Below are 10,642 nucleotides of genomic sequence, written 5' to 3' on the forward strand. Positions count from 1 at the left end.
CCAAGGTCATAATTTCACAATTTATCCCGAATCCGTGTTCCAAAATAAACAAACAATTGCTGGGTGTTTTCGAAGTTCGAAGTTGTAGAAATTGCAATGACAGTTAAAAGGAAATTCGATAAGGTGTGAAAAACCGTGTATCCCTGTTTACGCATGACCAATGATAGTTGACAAGGGCATTTGAGAAGATAATTATTAGTTTGAACAGTTTCGCGAGAAGCGCCAATCATAAATCCTTGATTTTGCGAAACTGACTAATGCCATAATATGTACTGTCATATTAAAATATTGCTTGTTTAGAAAATGTTCTTTTTGTAAAAATAGACATAACTTTTCATTAATTTATAATTGTTTTTTTTTAGTAAACAGTCGGTTTGACGACCTCAAACTTAAAATACACTGAAATATATTTCATAACAACTAGAAAATTGAAACTCCGGCCCTAATTTCTCGAAACTTTTTAAGCTTAACAGACACCATTGCAATGATCACTAGAGACACCATTGCAATGATATGAAAGAGAGACCATTGCAATGATCACTAGAGACACCATTGCAATGATATGAAAGAGAAACCATTGCAATGATCACTAGATACACCATTGCAATGATATGAAAGAGAAACCCTTGCAATGATCGGAAAGAGACACGATTGCAATGATCGAAAAGATACACGAATGCAATGATCGGAAAGAGACACGATTGCAATGATCGAAAAGAAACACGATTGCAATTATCGAAAAGAAACACGATTGCAATTATCGAAAAGAAACACCATTGCAATGATCGGAAAGATACACGATTGCAATGATCGGAAAGAGACACGATGCAATGATCGGAAAGAGACACCATTGCAATGATCGAAAAAAGACACCATTGCAATGATAAGAAAGAGACAACATTGCAATGACGGGAAAGATACACGATTACAATGATCATAAAGAGACATGATTGCAAGGATCGGAAAGAGAAACCATTGCAATGACCGAAGAGAGGCACCATTGCTATGATCGGAGAGAGACACCATTGCAATGATCGGAGAGAGACACCATTGCAATGATCGGAGAGAGACACCATTGCAATGATCGAAAAGAGACACCATTGCAATGATTAAAAAGAGAAACCATTGCAATGAGATGAAAGAGACACCAATGCATTGATCGAAGAGAGACACGATTGCAATGATCGTAGAGAAACACCATTGCAATATTCGGAGAGAGACACCTTTGCAATGATCGAAGAGAGACACCATTGCAACGATCGGAGAGAGACACCATTGCATTGACCGAAAAGAGACACCATTGCAATGATCAAAAAGAGACATCATTAATCTGAGAGAGACACCCGTGCAATTATCGTAGAGAGACATCATTGCAATTATCGGAAAAAGAACACTATTGCAATGATCTGAAAGAGACACCATTGCAATGATCGAAAAGAGACATCATTGGAAATGAAAAATACAACATTGCAATGATCGAAAGGCTATAAGAAGAAGAAGAAGAAGAAGAAGAAGAAGAAGAAGAAGAAGAAGAAGAGAAGAAGAAGAAGAAGAAGAAGAGAAGAAGAAGAAGAAGAAGAAGAAAGAAGAAGAAGAAGAAGAAGAAAGAAGAAGAAGAAGAAGAGAAGAAGAAGAAGAAGAAGAAGGAAAAGAAGAATATGAAAAAGAGTTGCAATTTTGCATATCCCTGTGTACGATGAGAACAAGAGTGACGGTCATTACAGGCGTGGAATAGTTAACATTGAGATTAATATTCTGATAGATTATGGCGGAACAAAAAATGTACAGAACACCTACATTCTATGCTATGCTAATTAAAAAACTTCGCAAATCCGCAATGAAAAGCTGCTTAATTATAATACCTGGCACGGCTTATTTTTCTATTAAAAAATACAATTTTTGGAAATCAAGTGCATGCCCGTGACCTCCCCGCGTGCGTGTCGGTCAGAACGTTTTGTGTAAATTCTTCGCATTTAAGCCGTGACAAGATTGCATACTATGTTTTAGCATGTCGGATAGGCAAAATGTTCTTGAAGAATCTCCAGTGAATTTCGTCGGGATGGAAAAATCCCGTCTGGCACCCCCAATATAAGGTGAGTTACGTGCAACATCGCGAAATTTATGGTTACATTTACTGGACAGTTTATTGAAAATAAAGTATGGCATTTTAATAGATCGCGATTGTATATAATTCGAAAATAATTACACAAAATGAAAATAAATAATCTGTATAAACGCGATTTTTGCAGAATTTTTATAATCAAAATAAAATAAGTACTCGTTATGACTTCAGAAAACAACGTCGCACGCACTATTCGGTGAAAAGATCGAAAGCGTTTTTCAACGTCAATTTTAACATAAATATTTAAAAATGTCTTTCAACCAAAGGAGGCGCAAGCTTTCAATAGATGACGCTTGAAGTGACGAATTGATACTGAGATGGACACTTGGCACGTCAGCCTCAGGCTGTACGTATTAATGTGAGGCCATACCTAATAGATTCTATGTTTAACGTGAACTTTCAATTTTTAAAAAAAAAACACCTATCAGGCAGGGAAATAAAGAACGATTAAACAAACACGAACAATTGTGCAGCCTCTCTTCGAAATACATTTTTTTAAAGTTTTGTTATGTGTTTTTGATTCCGAAGAGTTATATGTGGCAAAACGTATAATCAATGTTGTATGGCTATTTTCCCACACATTAAAGTATGTACACTAAACACAAATGCCTGGTAATATATTAAACGATATGATTTAAAAACTACAAAAATAACGTCAGTTTCACGTTAGATTGATAGAGAGTTTGCGAAACATGACGTATACCAGAATTTGTACGTATATCCACGTACGTGTACTTGCACGTATATCCACGTATGTGTACTTGCACGTATATCCACGTACGTGTACTTGTACGTATATCCACGTACGTATACTTGTAAGTATATCCACGTACGTGTACTTGCACGTATATCCACATACTTTTAATTGTACGTATATCGACGTACGTGTAATTGAACTTATATCCACGTAGGTGTTACTGAACTTATATCCACTTACATGTAATTGTACGTATATCGACGTACGTGTAATTGAACTTATATCCACGTAGGTGTTATTGAACTTATATCCACTTACATGTAATTGTACGCATGTCCACGTTCGTGCAATTGTACGTATATCCACGTACTTTCACTTGCACGTATATCCACTTACATGTCATTGTACGTATATCTACGTTCGTGTTATTGTACGTATAACCACGTACTGATAATTGTACGTATATCCACGTACGTGTACTTGTACTGATATCCACTTACGTGTACTTGTACGTATATCCACGTACGTGTACTTGCACTGATATCCACGTACGTGTACTTGTACGTATATCTACGATTTTCGTATGTGTACTTGTACGTACATGCACGTATGTTCCAATGAACGTATATCCACGTACTTGTTCACGTGGTAATTGGGTTTAAAATTTGTTTTCGAATTTTGTTTTAACTTGCGGAATCACTTAGTATCGCATGAATGACTTTCTCCGCGCTTATGAACATGCATTTTGTTTTATAAAATCGAACAATCGCAGTACACATATCTAGATGACGTCACACAAATCAAGATAGCGTAACGGACATTTTGAAGGCGTAGCACACATCTATTGGACGTGACACATATCTGAAAGAAGTCACACTGGATGATATAACAAACATCTGGATGTATACACATTAAGATGACGTCTCACACTTCTGAATGACGTCACACACACCTGGATGACAGTTTACACCTCGGGATGACGAAGCACTTTAAATCACAAACAATCGTCATCAGCACAGAAAACTGATTAAGAACCAATTTGTAAAGGAGATAGGATGTACAGAAAATACTTTAATAAATGTCCTAATGTGTACCGGCTCTATGATAGCGTTTCGATTTTTTCCTCCTTTTTGACGGACCCGAAAGCTCAGTGGAAAAACGTTCAATTCGTGTGCGGAAAGTCTTGGATTCAAACCCCGACCGCGTCAACCTGAAAGACGTTAAAATATAGTACCAGTAGCTCCCTAGCCTAGTGCTTGGAATTTAAAGGGTAGTTCTGGGAAAATGGTAAACTCAGTACTCGTTAGTCGGTGCTTTACATCGAGCATGTAAAAGAGCCAAGAGGTCTCTTCTCAAAGTGCTTGGGTACCTCTTGTTTCTCACTTTGTTTCTTCATTATATGGATTTGTCTGGGAATTGCCCGTAATGCAGCATACAGGTGCGGGCAGACCTTGATGAACTCAAACAAACAAAGAAAGAGGTCCTGCTGATCTAACTGACCTTTTCTCTGTTGCTATTTTGTTTTTTTCTTTGTGCATTTTCAAGCATAGAATAAGACAAATTTAGAACACACAAAAAATCAAAAATGCGTTTATGTGTATTCTATCCATTTAATAACTATACATATAGTTCACGTACGCACGTCGCACGCACGCACGCACGTACGAACGCACTCACGCACACAGGTACACGCACGCACGAACATATACGTAAGAACGCACACAAGCACGCACGCAAACACGTACGAACGCAGGCACACACGAACGTACAAATGCACGCGCGCACACACGCACGCACGCACGCACACACACACACACACACACACACACACACACACACACACAGTGCTGTCATATAGGAATGGAAACAGATAATATACAATGAATATATTTTTGTAATAAATTCGAATTTTGTTGCTATGGCAATTTATGTCTTTAAATATTATACTTTTTTGTAAAATAAAATATCATTTTGATTTTCTTTTTTGGACTATGGGATCATCTTTTGAAAGCGCATACGACAAAATACTTCAAGGAAAAAGGTACTAATAAGGTAAGCTTTCAGCTAAATTCTCGATCTGTATGAATAGTGTGTTCCCATGCAACATATAATGTTTTATCTAGGATAATGTGAGTTCGATTTTTTTTATAGTTGCTTAATGCTTTCATGTCACTAAGTGTTCTAAAGAATATTTTTTCCAATGGGACTGTAGTATTTTTCACATATATTGTTCTTTATTATGGTAAATCAGCTGTTTGATGTGGTTTTTTTAATCAGGTGAATCGGAAGTATTCAAGAAAGGCTTGGCCAGTAGACAAAAATAACTTTGAACACAAACAAGTTGATGTATGTCAATTAATATAAATTCATCAAATTTAAGTAGTCGTCCGATATGCGTCTGACCTAACCACATTTCATTTCACGAATTATATATTGACTCAGTTCATACTCAATTCATACTAGGTGAGTCTGACGGTAGCAATACAGCCATTTGTTTTGAAACTATTAATCTTACTTCTTGGAGTGACCAAATTGCATTGAAACGGTGCCATCGTTGATAAAATTGAGCCTATGTTCAGCCTATGTTTACTATTTCGAAAGTTGCAATACAAAATCGTGAAAACTAAAATTTAAATTTCGTGTGTTTTTGTAGCTTGGGAATTTGTGGCCACGTAGCTTTTGATACAAAATGAATTCTTTCGACCATTTGTGTTGATGTCGAGATGATATATAATGTTAAGTTGTTTTTTATCTTCAACAGATCGTCTGCGAGTAGAAGGCAGGTTAAAAGTGTATGTCAAATAATTTCACCAGATCGTCTGCGAGTAGAAGGCAGGCTATAAGTGTATGTTAAATATCTTCACCACATCGTCTGCGAGTTGAAGGCAGGTTATAAATATATGTTACATTATTGTTAAATATCTTAACACCGATCGTTTCAAGCAGACGAAAGAATATAAATTGGTTTATTCCCAGAATTGATATAGTTACTCGTGAAAACAATTCTTCTTCAGGACTAGAGACAACACTCTGACGTCTTTCTAGATTAAGACGTACGTCAGGAATAATATAAAATTGTTTAAACATCCTGTTGAAAAATGGGCAATTGCCCAATTTATAATTATTACAGAGTATATAAATATGCGTTCAACCTAAAATTGTCTTACGAATATGAGGTGTTGTGAACTATGGTGCATGTTGGACGCCGAGAGACGTTTTATCAGTTACATGCGAACTTTTCAGTTCAAACTATAGCTATGCTCAAGCTTTTCTGAAACAGAAATGTGATCACCAATTGGGAGTTCTTGTGATAAGCACATTTATCATAATTATTTACTGACGAGTAGGTTGTTACGTGTTTAATACGCTTAAATCTGAGAATATTATATTTTAAGTAAAGTCTTTGATGGTAGAGAATGGTGTATTGCATAGATGTCGAGGAAACATACGTTTTTAACAGGTACTTTCTAACCTATCGGTAATCCGGAGTTTTCACTTGCGTAAGAGAAAAAAATAGTAAGTTCATAAGTTTGATTTCAGAAAAATGTTTGAGTCGATTGTTCTTTGTTAAAATTTGGAATTCTGAAATCGTGTGGGTCAACTGCAGAATTGTGAGTCCAGGGACGTCAAATGTAAGAACGTGAGAACCTTGGTAACCGTGCGTTCGCATTTACGGTTAGTTTGTACAAGCAATTATAAATATATCGATGACTTATAGCGACGAATACATTCGTTAAAATGTATTTCGTCGGTGTTCCGAATGTTAATATAGTTTGGGTTTTGAAACCGTCATTACCGTTCATGTTGTTTTTATTTATACACAGAGTAGGCTTAAAGCTTACAAGTATCTTGTTATCGGAATCAGCGGATGTTTATACCTTGTTATTATTCTTTCCGCCATGTATATAATATTACTCATCAATCGGATTAGCTTTTACGACACACCACAATTTGTTATTAGAAGAATTAGATGTTTATTTATTTTAGAGATGCAAACGAATATTCGAATATTCGATCAAACGTTTAGTATTCGAATGTCAAAATCGGTATTCGAATATTCGATGTTTTGTTGTTGAATAAATAGGTCAATAAACCTTTTGCCTACAACTTTGTCGTTGTGTATATTGTTCGTTTGTCTTGTTTTTACAACGATTGACCCATTATGCCAGAGATGTGATAACAATGAACTAATGCACCAGTCAATTGTAACCACGGCCCCCAAGGTCCGAGGGTATACGGGGGATAGCCAGGGAAACGGGCCGTGTTTTTACCTTCCCGGTGGCCCCGCAGTGCCGGGTGAATACGGTGGTTTTGTATTCGCGCCAAGTATAGCGGAGAATGTGCCTTATTTAGGGTCCCTGGGGAGCGGGGGCATTTGGCGGGGATTTTGCCATCAATTCGTCCCCGCAGAGCGGAGACTTTACCCGGGCTTGGCTGGACCGATTTTTAAAGTCCCCGCTATTCATTCCGCGACCTGGAGGGGCCGGGGTTACAATTGACTGGTGCATAAACACGCGTCATATGTCATTTAGGGACATATCGTCGGGTTCTATAAAAGTCCCCGTAATTTTACAATAATGGGCTAATCTATTTATTCATTTATTTATTTATCAATTATTTTCGGAAAATTTAAATGTCTTAAGTAAAGGGATTTAAGGAAATCGACCTTCACACCAATATGTTGTCTTGACTGCAAGTTAAGCTGTGCAACATTGCTCAAATCGCCGTAATGATATGAATGGCATGTGCTACAATGACGTAGTTACATATATACATATAAACATGTCTTTAAAACTGTTTTCCATGTTTATATATAATGTTCGTGCTTTGAAATGTAAGTGTATATTATAGCGTTAAAGGATATTTCCTATATTTATGTACAATAGAAGAGTCAAAAATCACATGTTTTCGTTTTATTATTTTACTAGTTCCCAAGTTGGTTTGGTTTTTCCATAGTTATATTTATAGAGGTCAATCCCAGAACGAGGCTGGTCGTCCTACGGAAAGAACCTTGCATAACGCCATTTGACCCATCTAAGATCCATCTAAGTTCTCATTGTTTACAAATATGAAGGCAGTGAAATTAAATTTTTTGTTTGTTTGTTCTTAATGTATTGCTTTTTGTTTTTCTGAAAATGGGGTATTCTGAGGCTCATTTTGGAAAAAAAATAAGCTAGGGTAGTGGCTACTACAAGGTAGGGTTACAATGCCCTGGCTATTACTCTAGCGTATAATAATAATAATAATAATAATAATAATAATAATAATAATAATAATAATAATAATAATAAATAATAATAATAATAATAATAATAATAATAATATAATAATAATAATAATATAATATAATTATAATAATAATAGCAATTCTAGTATACTACAACTTTTAAAAGATGTATTTTGGTAATCGAATATTCGAATATTCGATCGAAAGAATTACCGAATATTCGAATATAAGTTTTGCCATTCGTTTGCATCCCTATATTTATCGAAGAGTCATTGTTTATGGAGAGTTTTACAAATATTATCTTTATAAAAAGATTTCCTTTATTAGATAATATTGGGCTGGTTCAGTCAAAATGCACTCAACGGGCGAGGGCGAGGGCAGACCTTTATAAACTCTAAAACAGCAACAATACTGTTGGACGGGGTCAAGCCATTATGCACTCAACGGGCGAGGGCAAACCTTTATAAACTCTAAAACAGCAATGATAGTATTGGGCGGGGTCAAGCCATTATGCACTCAACGGGCGAGGGCAAAACTTTCTAAACTCTTAAGGAACAATGATATTATTGGGCGGTGTCAAGTCATTATGCACTCAACGGGCGAGGGAAGTCCTTGACAAACTGTAAAGCAACAACGATTCTATTGACTGGAGTAAATTCATAATGGAGCAAACGGACGCGGACGGACCATTATAAACTTCATAACAAACAACAACGATATCATTTGCGGAACCAGGATATGCCATAGCTGGAGCGCCGTGACTCTCCCCATTATAAACAATAAATATATAGCTCTGATTGGGCTGTGGGCGTTCAGGCCTCCCTGCTTAGGTTGTGACGAACGTTTTCGCATTTTATATCTTGGGGAGACTGCTTTCTAATCTATATCTTATATTTTGGTGATGAAAACATCAGTCAAAATCGAACACTGATATTGATGTATAAGCACCGTGGTCAACCTGTAAGTACCATTCGAACAGATAAATGTGTAAGAGTATGTTACTAAATAATAACCAGCTACATTTAACCTTGGTGAATTTATGAATAGCCGGAGCTTGTTAAGTAAACAAAATCATTACGAATGGTCTTCGACCGATCAGGACATTTTTTTCAATTGAGAAAGAAAAAGCTGTATCTTAATCTGAATGCAGTGGTAGCATTTAGATGAAAATTACAGTAATCAAATGAAATCATACATACTTAAACACGGAATCAAAGTTGTTTCGTAAGTGCTTCTCAATGATTAAGGTTGTTGTTTCATGATCGGTGGAAGTTGATAAAGTGGAGAATCTATGTAAACGGAATATATATATGACGAGCTCATGTTTTTCATTCTTGTAAACATGTGTTTCATCGATTTATATATATACAGTAGACAGTATGCTGAATGTTACATTATGTGTAGTGAAATGTTTAATAGTATGTTATTATCAAATTAAACGTGGTCACCAACCACGAATGTCATGCGATTATTTCATTATGCACTACATACTAACAAATAGTTACCTGCTTAGTCTTCAAAATAATGTTTTGTCTACTGACCCTGCCTCTGTTTGTGTACCGGTTCACCTGATTAAAACCAATATCGACTGGCATCTGATTTACCAATATAAATGTACGTCAAATTTAGATAAAATATCAAATCCAATTGAAAAAAGCATAAGTTTGAACACTTAATATAAATACATTTTATACGTAATATTAAATACTTGTAATGAATATTAATAGATTAAAATCCTACTGATATTGTGCTATTGTTTTAGGCACCATACGTGAAAATGTGAACAGGAAAACACGCTAATTAGTTACCACCGTTAAGAAGCGACCACAAAGCATCCTGTCGTTAAGGCGATCGTTAGCTGATTTTGGTAGTACGACCAAAATTACCGATCGGCACCGTTTCAGAGACGCAACGTGCACCTGCTTTATCGTTAATTTTGCTCGTAAACCTACGACCGGTAAGAGGCACTCGTTAACTTAACGATCAAGATGGCGGATGAAGATTTCCTCCATATCAAAGTATACTTTTACTTTTTATCAACATTTGAGAGTTAATTATTGCGTATAGCATGTTCCCTGGTGTGGAATTTTCAAACTATGTCTAAAAATAGCTGAAAACAGTATGAAAATGTTGTATTTCCGCCGTTCTGTCAAATAAGGATTTTAACTGTATAAGATGTAAGCTTTTTGTTATATCTATGTAATGTGCTGATATTGTGTACATCTAAAACATGGAATATGATGTAGAATTTGATTTGGTTTCATTGCTGTTTAATATGTCATGTAAAACATTTTCTTAAAATTCTTCTATTTCGATGGTTTATAATTCGGATAAATAAATGCCTGTACATATTTTGTTGTAATATTTCCGGCCTTTGTGGCATGTAGTCAGTAAATTATTAAACAGTGTTACCATTTTATCATGTCATGATATAACATAATTATTTTTCTTATTTTTACACATCTAAAACTGATGCTAAATATTTAAATATACTGTACAGTAATGTAAACAACACTGTCACAACAAAAAGTTGATTATTGGCTACTTTAATTCCATGGACACTATCAGGTTACAATGTAATCATTTTAGTTCACCT

Source organism: Mya arenaria, chromosome 11 (genome assembly GCF_026914265.1).
Source record: "Mya arenaria isolate MELC-2E11 chromosome 11, ASM2691426v1".
Classification (NCBI taxonomy): Eukaryota; Metazoa; Mollusca; class Bivalvia; order Myida; family Myidae; genus Mya; species Mya arenaria.